The 18,983-nt window shown below is 41.7% G+C and overlaps 1 protein-coding gene across 5 annotated transcripts in view; it reads left to right on the forward strand.

Annotated features, from left to right (window-relative positions):
• The first annotated feature begins 4,855 nt into the window (after window positions 1–4,855).
• The window catches only part of BACH1 (BTB domain and CNC homolog 1), a 47,178-nt gene continuing 33,050 nt past the window's right edge, over window positions 4,856–18,983 (forward strand). For 4 of the 5 annotated variants that reach the window (XM_067739295.1, XM_067739297.1, XM_067739299.1 and 1 more), the window contains exon 1: window positions 4,856–4,997. The gene's annotated coding sequence lies outside the window, so the exon portion shown is untranslated. The remainder of the gene's footprint in view (window positions 4,998–18,983) is intronic. The other variant, XM_067739296.1, reaches the window with a different exon arrangement.

The raw sequence follows: 18,983 nt of genomic DNA on the forward strand, positions 1-18,983 counted from the left end.
CACCTCTGCTAGTGCTGTCAGTTTTACTTAAATTTTTTTTTTTTTTTGGCGGTACGCAGGCCTCTCACTGTTGTGGCCTCTCCCGTTGCGGAGCACAGGCTCCGGACGCACAGGCTCAGCGGCCATGGCTCATGGGCCCAGCCACTCCGCGGCATGTGGGATCTTCCCGGACCGGGGCACGAACCCATGTCCCCCGCATCGGCAGGCAGAATCTCAATCACTGCGCCACCAGGGAAGCCCAAAAACAATTTTTTTGAGAACAATTTTGTGAAGACAAATATATTATGAAGTAGAATTTAACACCTGCATGAATTTTGAAAATAAAAGACCAAGAGCTGCAGGTAAAATTCTGGGTGTAAGCCTCAACAAATACAGGTAACAAAGCTATCAGGCTGGATCTTTCTACCCTTTGCAGACATGTGACTGTGCCTGAAGGCTCTACTTGCTGTTTCTGACTCAGTACCAAGTACAAACATCACTGGCTCCACAGGAAGGGCACGTGCACCAAATATTTAGTGACTTTAACTTTGGGCTTGAGGGACTGGTTACATCAAACTCTGTGCAGTCTGCTGCTTCCAACTCTCTTCTCTCATCTCCCCAGTTGTGCAGAGAAGTCAGGCTACACTCAGAATCCTGAGGGTCTCACCTTCTACCCATAAGCATTTATATGTGTGTATGTATATATACATATACATATATATATATTTTTGAGTATGACTTTTAGCATTAGCTTCTGAGAGAATAACAATTTCTCTACTTCATTAGATAAATATATACAGCAGAGTGAGAGAAATTGGGGGCACAATTAATTTGTAATTGAGGAAAATCTCAAGTGTCACCTCAGATCAAGGAGCTTAACACAGTTTAAAATTAACCAGTCTCTTCTACATATTTTGTTTTATTTATCTGAACTTTCCTCTAAGCCTTGACCATCGCGCTTGTGGGTCTTCTCACAAAATTTAACTACATTTTCAGGCTCTACTTCATTATCAGATATTTTCTTTAACCAAACCACCCCAAGACTTAGTGGTTTAAAACAGCAATCATTTTACTATCTTATAAGTCTATGAGTTGACTGGGCTCCATTCGGAGTATTTTTTTTTTCCATTTGGCTGGGGCTGGATGTACATGTATGAACTTGACTAGAAGAGAACAACCAAGGTGGCTCGCTCACATGACACATTTAATGCCAACTATTGGCTGGTTGTTCTGCTAGGGCTGTTGCCTGGAGAGGCTTCACATGTCCCATGCTGGGCTTGTCACAGCATGGTGACTTGTCTGTGAGGGAGGGTCCCAAGAAAGAGGAAGTGGGAGATGCCAATCCAAAGACTAGACCCAGAACTAACAGAGCATCACTTCTGCAGTGTTCTCTTGGCTCTGCAGTTACAGGGCCAACCCCGATTCGAGTGGATGGACAACAGATTCCCCTTCTCAATGGGGAGAGTGACAAAAGAGTTACTCCAGTTGGTTTTTGGAGGCACAAGAATTTTTCCCTACTTGGACCCTACACTGTGCCACTTTGGTTGTCATTAAATCTGGTATTCAAGTAGCACCTCTTTCACCAATTTGGCCCCTGTCACGTTAAGTTCTACTGCTCCAATATTGTGTTCTTTTTTTCTCTTTTACTGCCTTCAAAAAAAATTGAAGTATAGCTGATGTACAATATTATATGTGACAGGTGTACAATATAGTGACTCAGAATTTTTAAAGGTTATACTCCATTTGTTATTATAAAATATTGGCTATATTCCCTGTGTTGTACAATATATCCTTGTAGCTTATTTTGTAATTTCTGCCTTTTTCAAATCTTAGAAGCTGTGAATATCCCAAGTCAGAGGCTACATTCCTTTCACCTTATCTTTCATTTCAGATAGCAGGTAAACACTGGGGTGTGTTTGCCCATCCTGCTCAAGGAAGCCTGTCTTCTAATGAAATATGTTCATTTTTTACAAAAATCTTTCAACCTAGGGCTAGGGGTGGTAGGGCTTTAATTCATAATCATTTTTGAGGGAAGAAATGTGAACTGGCAGTTTTTCAACTTGTGGCGACCTATTCTTGTTTTATCTTGGTAATTGCTTACAGTTTAAAACAATTTGTTCAACCTCCAAATATCGTTGATTTAATTAGTGAATGAATATTTAGAGACAGAAGGAGCTAAGGCAATGGAAATGGAGTGAATGAGATTCTCTAGAATTAGCTTCTAAAAACAATCACATGACTTAAATACCTCTACACACTCCCTTCAGCCCATGGGATAAAGTTCAAACTGTAGGCACAGTGCATGAGGCCCTTCCCATTCTGACTTGGTTTTATATCATTCTCTAATTGTTTTTCTGCCCTGTACCTAATATATACCATAAGCTTTAACTCAGTACTTCTCAAGTGATGTTTGAAGACCATTTGCATAACTATTAAAAATAATGCAGATCCTTGGGTCATATTCAGGCTTATGAAACCAGAATCTTTGGGGGCAGAGCCCAGGAATCTACATTTTTAACAAGTACCCCAGAGATTCTTTTTTTTTTTTTTAATTTTTACTGGAGTATAGTTGCTTTACAATGTTGTGTTAGTTTCTATTGTACAGCAAAGTGAATCAGTTATACATATACATGTATCACCTCATTTTTTAGATTTCCTTCCCATTTAGGTCACCACAGAGCATTGAGTAGAGTTCCCTGGGTTATACAGTAGGTTCTCTTTAGTTATTTATTTTATACATAGTAGTGTATATATCTCAATCCCAATCTCCCAATTCATCCCCCCTTCCCCCCTTGGTATTCATAAGTTTGTTCTCTACATCTATGTCTCTATTTCTGCTTTGCAAGTAAGTTCGTCTGTACCATTTTTCTAGATTCCACATATAAGCGATATTATACGATATTTGTTTTCTTTCTGACTTACTTCACTCTGTATGACAGTCTCTAGGTCTATCCATGTCTCCGCAAATTGCACTGTTTTGTTCCTTTTAATGGCTGAGTAATATTCCACTGTGTATATGTACCACAACTTCTTTATCCATTCCTTTGTTGATGGACATTTGGGTTGCTTCCATGTCCTGGCTATCCAGAGATTCTTATGAACACTAACAGCCTTAACAGCCTTGATATTCTCAACACCTTGGTATACCTTTGTAAGACTTTTCAAATAATTTAACATATCAGAGCATATGCTAGAAACTTTCACTGCCATTTATCGAGAGTACAGAAGGAAGAGTTCCTCGCAAAGAGGAAGGGTCTGTTCTTCCTCTTGAAGAAATTGCAAAGGTGTGGGATGAAGGAAGAATTCCACTGGCTTTGGGTGGAAGGTGAGTGAAGCCTCAAAAATGCTCAGGTGCATGTAAGAACCCCAGTCCTTCCATGTCTATTTCCAATTGTTCTTTCCTCCTTTCTAACTAAATATTTTTACCCCACCATGAACTCAGGTAGCCTGAAATGCCATCTGCCTCCTATGTCTGGACTATTGCATATGCTCTTCCTTCCCTGGACTGCAGGGCCCCATTCTTCCCAGTTAAGACCCAATGCAAATGTTACCTACTGCCCAAATTCTAGGTCATAGTGAATCACTTTACCCCTTGGACTCCCACACGATTTCACTCATTATTTTCTCGTGTATTTTGGATGTAACTCAAATGTCCCTAAGTCTCACCGCCTGTGAATACAAACGCAGTCATGTTAGTGATAATACCTGACTTCATTAACGTGGCAGTCTTTTTTTCCCCTGAGAGGTCCAGGGCTGTCTTCCGGTGTGCAAGAATGAGCCCACACATCTTGGTGCTGATGCTGTCCAGCCATCGACTTCTTTCTGTCTTTCGACCTGAACTCAAAAGCCAACGGCAAAATCCCTTCACAAGATCCCAACTCCAATCAGGTCGGCTGGCACAGTGCCAGAGCGCTCGGGTCTCCCTTTAGATTGATAAGTGTAGGCTTTGCCAGGTGCACATCTTTTCGCACAGTCAGTGCTTTGAACTCCAGAGGTGCTAAATGGCTTGCGAACTTAATTTTAACACCAACAATTGGATGAACACCGGAATAAGCAGCAGAAGATGAAAGCCTGACCTGGGTTTAAGATGAGCCGGCTGACACCACTGGGCACTCAACCTGGTTCCAAGTTTCCTGGCGGCCACCACGTAAAGGGAACACCTGTTAGCTGACGCCACTGTTTTCACTGTCAGACAAAAGTAGGGCTGCCAGATGCTTTCTACAAAATCCTGGATGCACTTGATGCATCCCTATCAAGAAGCTCAAGAACCTTGCGAACCTGGGCGCCCCGCCACCCCCAGGAGGAGGCAGAGGAGAAGCTCTCCTGCGGGGGCTGCCAGAAGCTACCCCTGAGGGGGTCTGGTCTGGGGAGAGACGTGGCCGGCTCTCGTCCTCCCTGCTGGTGTCCGCTGGCACTCGATTCCGGGTATCCCGGCAACACTTAGAGCGAGCAGGCCGTCAGGCTTTTCCTTTCTGCTTTCAGCAGGAAAGGAGGAGGTGGTCCTCGGGTGGCTTTTTCGTTCAGGCTGCGGGCTGCGCTCGCAAAGGGGCGCTGCCCACGGAAGTTGCGGGACCCCGCCGCCGCCTCCTCGAGGCCTGCCCTGCCCAGGGCTCGCGCGATGCCTCCCTGCATCTCCTCGCGTGGGCTTCTGGCTACGCGCAGGAAGCCGCAGGGATGCGCGTACCGAGGCTTCCTGGCTGGCGGGGCGGGGCCTCTAGTGAGGGCGGGGTTTAGGCGCTACAGAGCGGGAAGGGCGGGGTCTCGCGAGGCAGGCCTACGGGGCGGGACCTCGCGAGGCGGGCGGGGCTTGGGCGCCGGGAGGGGGCGGAGGCCGCGGCTGCGGAGGGAAGGGGAGGGAACGAGAGGGGAAGGGAGGGGAGGCGAGGGAGGAAAGGGAAAGGAAGGAGAGGGGAGGGGCGGCCGGCCGCGGAGACGGAGTGAGTCACCTGATAGCTGCCCGCGCGGCCCGCCAGGCTCGCTCGCTGCCGTCAGTCGGGCTGCGTCGCGCCTCGGCTCTGGTGAGTGGCTCGCCTGTCCCGGGCGCCCTTCCCCGGCAGGGTCCGCGCGGCGGCGTCTCGCGCGCGGTCTGGGCCGCCGGCCTGTGAGGGGCGGTCCGCGGGCAGGTCCTGGGGAGGCGGTGAGGGAGACCGGGGCTGCTGTTTTCTGGGCGGGGGGCATTAAGCGGGGCCCGCGGGGGGCGGCTGCAGCTCCCCTTCCTGGAAGTGGCCTCGTCCGCCGGAAGGGGCGACGGGTCGGCGCCCCGTGGCCCCGCGCGCGGCCGGCGCCGTTGTTTACGGGCCCGCGCTGTACTTTATCACGGGCCGGCCGGCGGGGGGCCGGGATGTACTGGGGCCCGGGCGCCCGCTCCCCCTCCCCCGCCTCTCGGGCACCCGGGTCCGAGCCCGGCACCCCCCCCCCCCCCAATCCCCAGCCGGCGCGCGGCCCGCCGGGGCTGTGACACATCAGCACCGCCCGCGCGGCCGGCCCGGCTCAGTATCGTCCCTCCGCCCTCTCCCACCACCCTCGTTAGCCGCCGCGTCCGGCGAGCTGTTTGCCTCCCGTCTGCCCAGCCTGGGTGTAGGTCGCGCGTGTAATCACGTAAGAAAGGCCGAGTTCGTGGCTGGAGCAAAAAATAGCACCCTGCGGGGCTGGGTTTAGCGAAGATTGGTTTGGGGGCCCGGAGATCCCAGGGCTCCCTTTGTTGGAGTTTTGCCCGCGCGTTGTAATTAAAGACTCCCACAGTCGGGTGAGAGTGGGTGTTGATCGTAGAGACACCAGCTTTGTGCTCGTCTAATGAAACGCGAGTGCCATGGCTTTCTCTTTCTTGCACGGTAGTTTAATGTCACTGAGTAGAATTGTACAGAAGGTTTTTGTGCAGTGAGCCTTCTGCGTTGAATTTGGGCTGATTCAAGGTATAGCGTAGTAGTGATTGTGAAAGAACGTGTGTGGGAAAAACAGGCTCCAATGTCACGCTTGAAGGAACAAAGGCTGTTTTGTAGGGATGCCTATCTTTTGGGAGAATTCTATCAGTATTGGGTCTGGAGGGTGCCACGACTAGGTCTTTGTTCATGTAGTTTAACGCTGCTTATATCCAGGAGGGTTTGCATTTCAAGCAGTTCCGAAAGATAAAGGGTGGAAACACCGGAGGTGTTAGTGTCAGAGCGCTTGAGCGCTTCACATGGTCAAGCAGAGAAGTGGGAAGAGGCCGGCTGCTTCTTCCTGGTCTTGGGTCGTGGTGCAAGGGCTGGGCTGGGCTTGAAGGCGCTTGCCACTTCAGCCTTTGGATTAAAGAAGCCTGGGGAAAAAGAACACTTGGTGAGTCAGCTGGGAGTAGGATGGCCTTGGTTTAAGTGATGGCATGGCATCGTGCATTATTGTTGTTTAACCTGTGGCTCTGTCAAGTGGTTTACCATTGTTCAATATGTTGGTTGGCTAACAAGGTAGATGACTCCTTAAAAAAAGTTGGGTTGCTGAGTCATTCGCCCCAGCCTGAGAGGTAATTAGGAACAGCTGGTGCAGATACTCTCATCACATGCCTCCACTGTAAAAGGCCAAGAAGCACTGAAGAGGGGTTGCTTCAGAGGCCTGAAGCTGGGGTTGTCTGTGTTGATACAGGTAATCAGTGGGTGAGGTGCCAGCGCTCTTAGGAAGTGGCCAAGGAGCGCTGAGGTGGTGGGTAAACACAGAGCAGCCTCTTGACCTACTGCCTGAGAAGTTTGTGCTGGAGAGAGCTAAAACTGAGGAAGAAATTTGCAGCTAGGCGTCACCTCTTAATAGTAGTGTAAGAAAAATATTTACTCTTCTTATTGTACTTAGTTTCCCTTTTGTGGTTTTGTTGTTTTGTGGTTTATACATTTCAGAAAGTGAACTTAATTTGTTCTTCATAAAGATTTCTTTAGGAGAACACAAAAGGAGCCTTCCTCGTGGTTTTCATGGCCCCTGGCTTTTCATACATACACTAGTTGTTTCTGGTGGCAGAGAGGAGGGGAGGGAGAATGTGGGTGGAATTAACAAGTCTCTTTGGGTCGAGTCTTGAAAGCACTGTCTGAAAGCACTGTCGGGTGAAAGGCAAACCATATGGATCATTGTCTTAGTGATGGCGCTGGTGTCTTTCCATCTCGGATCATTACTTCTTGCTTTAAAAGTGAGCACAGGACCCAAGCATACAGTCCCTATTGCTAACAGAGTTTAGGGAAGGGAAATGTGGAGTGGGGGGATCTGACCCTTATCTGTGGTCAGAAGAATGACTGATTGTTATTGACGGTAGCTCATTAAAACATTCTGTAGTAGAAAAAGATGCTTTACGTTTGGGACTAGAAGAGATTAAAAATCATGAATTTTTTAGGGATTAGGGATTCTAATGTGAGTGCAAGATGATTCATTTGGAAGAAAATAATAAACGCTTGATTTTTTGAAAATTCACTTTTATATAAAATAAGAAAGACATTCATCTTCAAGATATAGGGTAACAGTAGTACCTGCATGTTATATAACTTGGGTTTATGCCACCCCTTTTCTGTTGGGGAACATAAAGAGTTTGTTAACCACTGCCAGTAACACTCTTTCAACAACTGGGGTACTTTTTTTTTTTAAATTTGTGATTTCCTCTTGAAAGCTGTCATTCTTTCACATGTTCTTAATTCATTTTAATTTTTATTTCACATGTAGTTCTATTCTTTTTATGCTGTATTTTAAAGATTAGAAGCTTAAGTGTAAATTTCTTATTGCATTGTTGATGTGGAGAATGGAAATAACAAAAAATACATTGTTGCCTATTACATATAATACCGTGTATTTTGAATTTGGAGACAAGCCAGACGGTTGGTTTGTTTCATGGGTATGATTTGAAGTGTAGTAATAGGTAAAAAGGGTATAATGGGACCACCAGAAGATAATCTGCACATTGGAGTATAGTTTGTATATAACAAATTCTTTGAAAGATCACTGTTACTCCTTGAAGTCTGCATTTTTGGGGGCCAGGTTTACAAGGGCCCCCTTTAACAAGGATTAATAAGACTTCACATCCAGCAAATCACTTGGGAAGTGGCATTCCCCCGGCTACTTCTCTTCACAGTGCTGATCCTCTCCCAGACTTACGTTTTAAGAATCATCTCGTCCTCCCAATTTTCTGACTAATGTTCTGTTAATGGGAGAATTTCTTTAACCCTAAACTCACATTTTCTGAGGGTTCTACTAAATGGAGGGTGTATTTTGTGTGGCTGAATGGGTGACTTATGAAACTATTACAATTTTTTAAAATATGCCAAACAAGGTAATGTGCCAAAGCTCAAGGTATGGGTAATTTGAGCATTATTTGCCAGAATCCAGGCCCCTTGGAGAAAGTAAACATTTCAAGACTGCAGATAAAATATAGACTTATACCACCATGAAACCTGGGCTTCTGGCTTAGTGCATAGCATTAAGAAAAGTGAAGTTGTAGATTTGATCACTGTACAGTTGACAGAGAAGCAGTAAGCAAAGTTGTTAAAAGTGGGCCATCTGGAGCCAGACTGCCGAAGGTCAAGTTCTTGCTTTGTTACTTACCTGCTGTGAAGCCTTAGATAAGTTACTTCACTTAGTTGTGCCTCTTTTTCTCATCTGTAAAATGGGATGATGATAATAGAATCTATATCATAGGGGTTGTTGTAAAGTGCATTAATATGTGTTAAGCAGTTAGAACAGTGCTGGCTCCATATTAAACATCAGTACGCATTAGTAGTTATTGTCTGTTCTTCAGAATCAGGGAAGCGCTTGGTTACACAGCCACATTTTGCAGCCTCCCTGAGCTGCATTTCACGGACTGATCAGAGGAGAGAGTGAGGAGAAGCGTGGGTGTACAGCACGTGGCTGCTACTGGGAAAACAACTCAAGTGAACATTCTGACAAATCAGTAGCAGCATCTCAAACACCCAACTTCTGAGGGCAAGTAACATAGGACATGGCTTTTTAGTAAAGGAATCTAACAGTCCCAGCAAAATGCTCTAGAGGCAGTTTTCACCAGTTATTTGGAATTGGCTTTTGAAGAAATAACATCTGCCATCCTGCATCTAACCTATTCTTCATGTTATAATTGAGGGCACTGTGGTGCAGCAGGGTTAGTAACCTGTCTACCCCCTTCCTGCTTATTAACATCAGGACAGAACTCATTTTTTGATTCTCATAACTGACTTGCAGTGAACATTTAGAATGTAAATTTACCTGCCAGTTACTTCTAAGTATTGTATTTTCTTTAAATGACATGTTTGTGCTAATATAGAAAAATTATCCATGATAAACAGTAAATATGTTTATCATGTGGCTTCTTGCACCCGTTAGTAATTCATAAAGGTTGTGTCAAACATTTTGACCATCCTTTTGACTAGAGTGTAAGTTTCTTAATGAAGATACATGTCTTCTGTTTATCTCCATGGAACAGTGAACGTGCTTTGGCTGTTTGTTCAGTAAACTGTCAGTTGCTGCACTAGTATAATATGGATTCATTTTAGTTCTGTGGTTTTGAAACTTGGGGTTTTTTAAAGAGTGAAAGAGAAAACGGTGTATGTTGTACCTCTTAAGTTATTTTAAATATGCACCGAATTGAAACCCTTGATCATTTAGAATTCTACTTTCTGTTTCCATCATTGGTGTGAGGATTGAGGAAGCACCTGGATTTAAATCATTTAGTTCATCTCTTGAGATAGAAAGAAAATTTGTCTTCTGACTTCTTTTTCCTTGTAATTGACTTAGAATTGGATTGAGCAAAATATAATTTGGGTTGTCTAGATGCTAAACCTCTTATACATCTAATACTTTTCTTTAATATGATCACTCCTCTGGAACAGATCCTTTGTTTTATTTAGGATCAGGGACAATTTAGAGACTATTAGTAGGATCATAAAAATTGTCCCCAAGCAAATATAAGGAACAAAGACATAGTGGTTGCCAGGATCTTGGTTGTTAATGACTGTCCTAGGAGCACTGTGGGCATGCAGTGGAGTTGGCGGGCTGCTGGCTCCTTTCTCAGTACTGGCACCGTTTAGAAAATGTTACATCGGTGCAGGTGAAGCTGTGTGCAAATCATATTCTTTTAAAAATAAATTTAAGTCATTTTCTTAATGCCTTAGGAAAGTTAGTAATCAAAGGATATATATATATTTTATAAATTTATGTATTTTATTTATTTACTTTTGGCTGCGTTGGGTCTTCGCCGCTGCACGCGGGCTCCCTCCAGCTGCTGCAAGCAGGGGCCACTCTTCGCTGCAGTGCGGGCCTCCCACCGCAGTGGCCTCCCTCGTTGCGGAGCAGGAGCTCCAGGGGCGCGGGCCCCAGCAGTTGCGGCACATGGGCTCAGCAGCTGTGGCTCGCGGGCCCCAGAGCGCAGGCTCAGCAGCCGTGGCGCACGGGCCCAGCCGCTCCGCGGCATGTGGGATCCCCCCAACCAGGGCCCGAACCCATGTCCCCCGCATTGGCAAGCGGACTCTTAACCACTGCGCCACCAGGGAAGTCCCCAAAGGATATTTTTGTAAGAAAATAACTGTTCTTAGCTTCTATCTGGTAAAGTCATTTTCACTTTTTTAATTGGTCATTTCTTAGATTGAATCAGAGTCATAGTGGTTAGCTTTACTCCACTTCCCCATCCCCCATTAAAGTGGAATTACATTAAAAAGTGTTTTATATAGTGGGGTCATTTTTTCAGTTCCTTTGTGCCTGGACCTTGTCAATATCCCACCTCTAAGGTTATAGACTAAACCTGGTATGGGGAATATCTTACCTCCCTCTTCTGCCTTTTTTTTTTTCCCCTGTCATTAGTCTCTTCTTTTTACTGACTGGTCATCCTCTAGGATTCCCAGGGGAGATGTTTTTGGCCTAAGGAGATGAACTCTTAGGGTCTTATTGAAAAAATGGGAAGACCCTACTTGCTGGTTTCTTCATATCCTTAATGCCTTATTCCTTCTCTAAAATGTGCCAGCGTCTTTTGGAAGTCAGTTAAATCAGTGAGGAGATGTACTTATCCATCAGAGAGTTTGCTATAAAATAGGTGGCTATAAAAGATTTATTAGTCTTTCAGTGAACTTATTAGGTTGTAATTATTAGTTTGTCAATTTGGAGTAAGTGCGTTTTGGTAAGATCAGTAATTTCATTACTGAGTATTTTGCACTGAACTGTTATTTTATAAAATGTAAAGTGGTTGTCAAATCTTGGCCCAAGACACTTTACATTTTCAGAGTACCTGATGTCTCTATTTACTCTGTTTTTCTCAGGAGTGTTCCCAGCAGGGCTTCTCTAGATAGGATTTACTACTAAAATTAAAAGGGGAAGTAAGAAAAAAGACATTGCCCTTTTAATCAGTTTTCCTACATTAGTAAGAGACTTTTGAAGTAGAAAAGAATTTTGCCCAGCTGAATAGGGATCTTTGCTTCATTCCTTCATTCCCAGTTGTCATCCAGAGATATCAAAGGAAATGCTGCTTAGGGATGAGTCTTAGCTACGACCAACTTTGCCTGCTTCATTGTCTCTTGGACTGTTGCAAGTACTGTTCAAGCTCTAGATATATTTCTCTGGGTTTTTAAAAAAAACGTGTTTTGCATTTGAGCACAAGTCTGTTGTCACTGGCCTGGTTTGTTGCCTGTTCCAGACCCCAGGAGGTCTGGGACACCTTTTCCTCTCTGGAGCAGGTTGGCAACAGTGCTCACCAGTGGCAGAGCTGCTCAGATACTAGCACGCCTCCCTGCCATTGCTTCTCATACACCAGTGTGGAAACATCCTCTTCTCTCCTACTGAGTTAACTTTGACCAGCTCTCTGATCCCTGGGGAGTAAAGAATAATTGTGTTTTTAAGTTTCAAGGCACTTTGGTCTCTTATCTTCCTGTGCATGTTGTTCTTCTCCCCAGTTTACACTCAAACACATATTCTGGTGTGAGTAGATAGTAGGGTTGCTAAACTTATTTCAACATTCATGGTATGCCTACGTGTTAGGTATTGGGTGTACATTTGGTTTATGAAACAAATATTTGTGCCTTGATATGCCAGGAACTTTTCTAGATGTTGGCAATACAGAATTATTCAGAGGTTACAGTCTGACAGGCAGACCATTACTATAGCATGTGTTAATTGCTAAAATAGCAACATGTAAGATGTGGCTTGAAACCATAGGATATGAGAAGCCTAAGTTTTGGGAAATTAAGAAAGCCTTAGGAATGTCAGTGATGAATGCATAATTTAGTGGAGGAGGCAGCTTGTTTTGACCACTCTTTCGAGAAGCATAGCAATGAAGAGTAGGGAAGAGAGAGATTTTAGTTGGGGGAGGTTGGGTCAAGAAGGTTGTGTGTCTGCATCTGTATGTATTTAAAAATAAGGTCAGTGGGAAAAGGTTGAAAATGTAGGATATGTCTTTCTTTTGTCTGTGGCTAGTTCCTCCTATGGTTGCAAGATGACTGGCACAAGTTCAAGTGTACCAGTAAATATAACTGAGGTTCTTGGAAGAAGACTTTTTTTTTTCTGTGATGTCTCTTTATTAGTGATAAAAGCCTTTCCCAAAGACCTCATAGTGAATACCACCCTAGCCTCTCCTTTGTGGGGCCAGCATTGCATAAGTTTACGCCTAAATCAGTCAACGTGAAGAGAAGTGGGACCACTGTGATTGGCTTAAATGGATTGCAATTCATCTTGGGTTGGGACTAGGGTTTGCTACCCCAGAAACTCATGGCCTCAGGTAGAGAGCAGATTTGTGGGCACAGTCAGGATGTGGTTAGAAAATGAGGGGGCGAATGGAACTGGATGGCCAACAGTGTCATCCTTGCCTGCTACTTATATCAACACTACACACAGACGCATACTTCTGAGTAGAAAAAGAAAATGTGATTGTCTTTGGAGTTTTTGGTGATTTTTTTCCTCTTATGTATCCTACTATGATCAAGTATTATTTTTACAGTCAGATCAAATAAATGTTTTATTTTAAAATGATTTTAAAATTGAAAATTTGCCTGTTCTATCCAAAAAATTACATGTAGTAGGAATACATTTCTTTCAGTACTGTAAACCAGGGGTCCCCAACCCCCAGGCCACATACTGGTACTGGGCCCTGTTAGGAGCTGGGCTGCACAGCAGGAGGTGAGCAGTGGGCAAGTGAGCGAAGCTTCATCTGCTGCACCCCGTCGTGCACATTACCGCCTGAACCATCCTCCCTGACATCCGTGGAAAAATTGTCTTCCATGAGACCAGTCCCTGGTGCCAAAAAGGTTGGGGACTGCTACTCTAAATAGTTCTAAGGTTCTCTGTTATTCTCCTAATACTTTCAGGGAAAGAAGAATATATAATAATATCTTGTAGCTTCTGATTGTGTCTATACCAAGAGGACCACTCTCTCTCTTACTCTGTAGGGCATGCCCATCTGTGATGTCTGTGGCTCTCAGTGAGTGGTGAGGCTAGTCTGGTTTGAATGGAATGGTTGATTCATTGCCTGGATAGGCCAGCATTCTTTGGAACCCACATTCTTGAATCTGGGATACAAACAGGAACATCACTCCCTCTTTACACACTCATTCTTCTTCTAGGAGGGAAAGCTGTCCTGTGGTTAGTTTATTTGCCATTCCTTTCAGACTTCAAGAATAATTCCACTTTAATTTTAACTCCTAAACTGTTTACTGCACTTTGATATGTTCAAAGGACTTGTGTTTCATTCTTGTTCCTTCTTCTCAATCCGAAGTTTTGGTGCTTTGTATGGATGAGAAAGGCAAACAAATAATGTAAATACATAAATACTTAGTGTTGTAAATTCATAAAATAGAAAATAATTACTAATAGTTTTTTTTCTATTTGAGAATAACGAATAGCTGTGATAGATGGTTAGGGTAGGCTTCTGAAATGGTGTTACTTTTTTGGATAGAATTTAGAAAGACAATACTGCCAAAATAATTTTCATCTCAGGTAAAAAATCAATAGTATTTACCTACTCAGTTGTTCCTCAAATAATATTTGAACTGAGAAATATTTCAGCTTTTTTTTTTTTTTTACAGGCCTCAAATTATTACTTATTTGACTAAATCTTGTGACTGTATATTGGAAAGTAGCTATCTGAGGGCTCAGGTGGAAAGTCTACAGCTCGTTAATCTCCATTTTAGAGATGGTAATTTTGACTTCCAAGTTAACATCAATAACAAGAAATAGATTTTAAAATTTTAGTTTTAGCTATGTATATTGAGATACCTAGTACTATAGTGCCTACCAGGGATTAGTGGATTAGGTTATCTTTAAATAAAGCATTTCAATTTAGTACCTCTACTAAAATTAAAAAGTTTCATATCTGTGATTCATATTCTAATTGCTCTACTGTAACTGCTGCCTTATTTAATTAACATTGTTACTTAACACTTTTTCCTCTTAATCCTTTTTTTTGACTCAAATTTATTATGAGTTGGGGTGAGAAGGTGTTTAAGGAATGGTTGGGAATTTGAAGGGCACCTTTTTGGTGGTTTGCTTGTTTTTTCAGTTACTTTGCATGCTATATTTGTCAAGTCTTAGACCTACAGAGGATCATTCTGACCTAGATCTAGTTTTAGGGCTTTCACTTCCTCTCGGCAAACAGAAGTAAATAATGTGAATCACGGTTATAATTTTTACAGTTTGAAAACAAAATAACATATGACTATTTCATTATGAATATGGGACATGAACACTTATTATTCTATATGGAAAGTGACTTTTGGTGAAATATCTCCAGCTGTGTGTCCTTCGTTTAATTTTTCATATGTAGTTGGGTATAACTACAAACTTTGATTTAAGTTCAGCATAGTTTGGTGTCAGATTCTTTTTAACGATATATGAGATTATGTAATCCAAGAAGTGTTAATCAGAAATTAATAAACTAAATATTGAGTAATAAGGAAAAATTTCTATTCCATAAATCCCCTTTTAATTTGTCTAACGTTCTCATCACACACACAGGATACTTGAGACATTTCCCTCTAGTCTTGTTTTTTTTATCCTCCTCACTTTTACCCCCACCCTCAAAACAACCTTGCTATTCAGGCCATGTCATATGAATTGAAATGTAATATTTGGACCTGGGGCAGAGGAACTTTTTAGCCTCTAAGTGACTGACCCTCTAAGGGCTTCAGTTTCCTCATCTGTAACCAAAGTGTGGAAGTGGGTTGTATTGGGTGAGTGTGCTCTTTCAGTTGCTAATTCTTTGGGTCTGTGAAATTATCAATTTTCTTGAGCAGACTTGTATAATTTTAATATTTTCTTTTTATCTTGTTGAGATCTTTATTAGGCTTACTGACATTTCATTCTTAAAGGTTCAGGAATCTCTGTATTTTGTAGTTTAACTCTTGGGTTTGTAGAACCTTTGAAAATGCAGTATTCTTTTCATCATCTTTTGGATAAAGATGGCAATAATAATAATAAAATGTTAATGATCTCATGCCAGGCACTGTGCTATTAAATGCGCCCAGCCATTCAATCCTTAGAGTAAGTGTTGATGTTGTTTTCCTTATGGGGAACCTAAAGGGTGAGGTCAGGTATCTTATAGATCACACCATTGGTAATGTCTGTAGAACCTTAATTATATCCCAGTACTTCCCGTTCTTTCCAATATCATGCTGCTGGTTGTTTTAAAATACCTAAAATTGATATTCTTTTGCATTTCATAATTATGTATATTTGGTGTTTAGCACTTTATCCTTTTCGAAGGGCTTTGTGACATAAGTAGGGCAGGGGCTCCCTCCTTAAGTCTCAAGGGTACACATTTGCCCGTGTTCACAGAGCTAGACCTGACTTGATGGGTTTTTCCTCCTTATTTTCCTGTAACAGGGTTCTCTTTTTCCACATCACAGCATCTTTTTATTTTAAATTTCTATAAAATTTAATTTGTTCTTTTGTGTTTACTTTGAAGATATCAGTGGAGGCTGCTGTGTTTTAGAGTTGCCCATGAATTTTCTAGATAGTGACAAACCAATATCCTGACTAGTGGAGGAAGTATCCATTATCAAGGGCGAAAAAAGTAATTGACATCCTTTGGGAGCCTTCAAGACAGCCAAAAGAAATGTGAATTGCATTTTTTCCAAAGGCATATTTTTTTGTTTATGGTTTGTTGTCTCTTTGAACATTTTTCTGATTATAAAGTAATATGTGTTTATGGTTAATAATTTGAATGCAGAAACAGGCAAACAAAAATTACCTAGATGTAACCATTGTTAGTATTTTGATACATATCCTAACTAGAGGTGGAGGAACCAAGGTTTCTGGACGTGTTAAATGTGAAATGCCTGTTAGACAAACAAGTAGTAATTTGAGTATGCAGTTGGATACATGAGTACGAAGTTCAAGAGAATAGTCAAGATTAGACCAAATATAAATATGAGAGTGTACAGTAAGTCCATGAGTGATCGTGTCCACGCTGTGAATCTGGATGAGTTCTCGTAGGGAGTGTTACAAAGAGGAGGCGAGATCTGAGGACCAAGCCCTGGCTCTCCAGGATTTAGAGGTTTGGAGGAGAAGGAGGATCCACGGAATTGACAGGGGGCTGCTGGTGAGGTGGTAAATCTGAGGCCAAGTGAAGAAACGATTTCAGGGAGGGAATGATCACCCTGTTGAATGTTGCTGAGATGCTGTCTAAGAAGACCCAAAATTTGCCATTTGGCAATGTGAAGGCCGCAGATCCTCACAAAGTAATTCCCATGGAGTTGAGGGGAAAAGGTCTGATTTCAGTGGGCTCAAATGAAATTGGGAGAGAGGGAAATGGAGATGGTGTGAATATAAACGGCTTTTTTGGGGAGTTCTACTATAAAGAAGAGCAGTGAATTTTACTGTAGTTAGAAGGATGTGGGGAGGGTCAAGAAATTTTATTTCAAGAAAAGAGCCATTACAGTATTTTTGTATGCCAATGGGAATGTATGTATTCATTTTTTCCTCATATTTTGCTTGGTGAGACTTTGCAGAAGTTTGTCAATTTTATTGGTTTCCTTAAAGAATCAGCTCCTGGGGGGAAAAGGGGATTGGAAGGGATTGAGATTGACATATATACACTATAGAAACTATGTATAAAATAACTAACTAATGAGAACCTACTGTATAGCACAGGGAACTCTACTCAGTGCTCTGCGGTGACCTAAATGGGAAGGAAATCCAAGAAAGAGGGGATATATGTATATATATAGCTGGTTTACTTTGCTGTCAGCAGAAAGTAACACAACATTGTAAAGCAACTATACTCCAATAAAAATTAATTTTAAAAAAATCAGCTCATGGTTAAGTCATCAGTTCTATCGAAAATAGCTGCAAAATTTTATTATGTGAGTGGTTTTCTTGGTGGAAATACAGTAGATTTCATTAGATTCTTTAAGTCGGAGAACGAGCGCTCCAGTTTGGAAATTTTAACAGCTTGTTTCCCTAAAAGATACCCTTACATTTTTAAAGATTCTATCTGAATTGATATCTTTGTCAATATGATATGTTAAACAGTATGTATAACATTGTTCCCAAACAAGAAGAAATCTTACTATATTTTTCTACCCTTCCTTTTGCCTAGTTTTGTTAAAATAATCTAAGATTTTGGTTAACGATTGATTTTTCTCTTTATCAAATTCCTTTTCTATTTGAAGAATCTTTGAAAAGTTGCATTAAGACTTACAGCCAAGTTATCAACAGTTTAGACTTAACTGAGTTTCACTATTTTTTGTTTACTGTCTATTTAAACATCTTTTAAGGTTATGTTTTTATGAAGTATTACATATTTTTGATTTAAAAACAATAAATTTATCATAAAGCACCTTCATCTGTTGCACACCTAATTCTGCTTCAAAGATAATATTCATCTTTACCCATTTCTGCTATTTAATTTTTTAGAGACACAGACCTCTGTGTCTCTAAGATGTTTTATACCTCATTTTATTTATGAACCTAAGATGTTATCTGTTTACTTTCTGTTACCATAGATGTTGATTTTGTTTGCTTCTGCCGTCCCATCAGCTGTATTTATAATCATTCCATTTCTGTTCTTGGTCACCTCTACAGTCCCCCCTCCACCTTTTTTAAAATTTGGTCTCATTAATCTAAGGCAGTATCATTTGACTCTGTACGTTATAAGTTATATAGAAATACTACCTTTCCTTTCAGTTCTGTCTGATTCCATCTCTCAACTGGCCACTTTTACTAAGGTTAATAATTACATTTCATTTAATAACCATAATTAAGTCTTCCATTATTTGTTCTGAAAGTTGAAAACCAGTTAACAGTGTTAATATTATTATATCTATGTCCATATTGGGCACTGGAAAGCTAAGTAACATGCTATTACACTTTTTTCTTTACGGTTTCACTGTCACCCTTTGCCACTCAAAAACTTTTTTTTTTTTTGTTTAAATTGAAGTATAGTTGATTTACAATGTTGTGTTAGTTTTAGGTGTACAGCACAGTGATTCAGTTATACATCTATATCTATGTATCCTTTTTCAGATTCTTTTTCCGTATAGGTTATTAGAGAATATTGAGTATAGTTCCCTGTGCTGTACAGTAGATCCTTGTTGGTTATCTGTTTTATATGTAATAGTGTGTAGATACACACTCTTAATCCCAAACTCCTAATTTATCCCTCCCCCCCAACTTTCCCCTTTGGTAACCACAAGTTTGTTTTCTATGTCTGTGGGTCTATTTCTGTTTTGTATATAAATTCATTTGTATCTTTTCTTTTTTTTAGATTCCACATATAAGTGATATCATATAATGTTTGTCTTTCTCTCTCTGGCTTACTTCACTTAGTATGATAATCTCTAGGTTCATCCTTGTTGCTGCAAATGGCATTATTTCCTTCTTTTTTATGGCTGAATAATACTCCATGGTTGTGTGTGTGTGTGTGTGTGTGTGTGTGTGTGTGTGTGTGTATCACATCTTCTTTATCCACTCCTCTGTTGATGGACATTTAGGTTGCTTCCATGTCTTGGCTATTGTAAATAGTGCTGCCGTGAGCATTGGGGTGTATTTATCTTTTCAAATTGTGGTTTTCTCTGGATATATGCCCAGGAGTGGGA

Source organism: Pseudorca crassidens, chromosome 5 (genome assembly GCF_039906515.1).
Source record: "Pseudorca crassidens isolate mPseCra1 chromosome 5, mPseCra1.hap1, whole genome shotgun sequence".
Lineage (NCBI taxonomy): Eukaryota > Metazoa > Chordata > Mammalia > Artiodactyla > Delphinidae > Pseudorca > Pseudorca crassidens.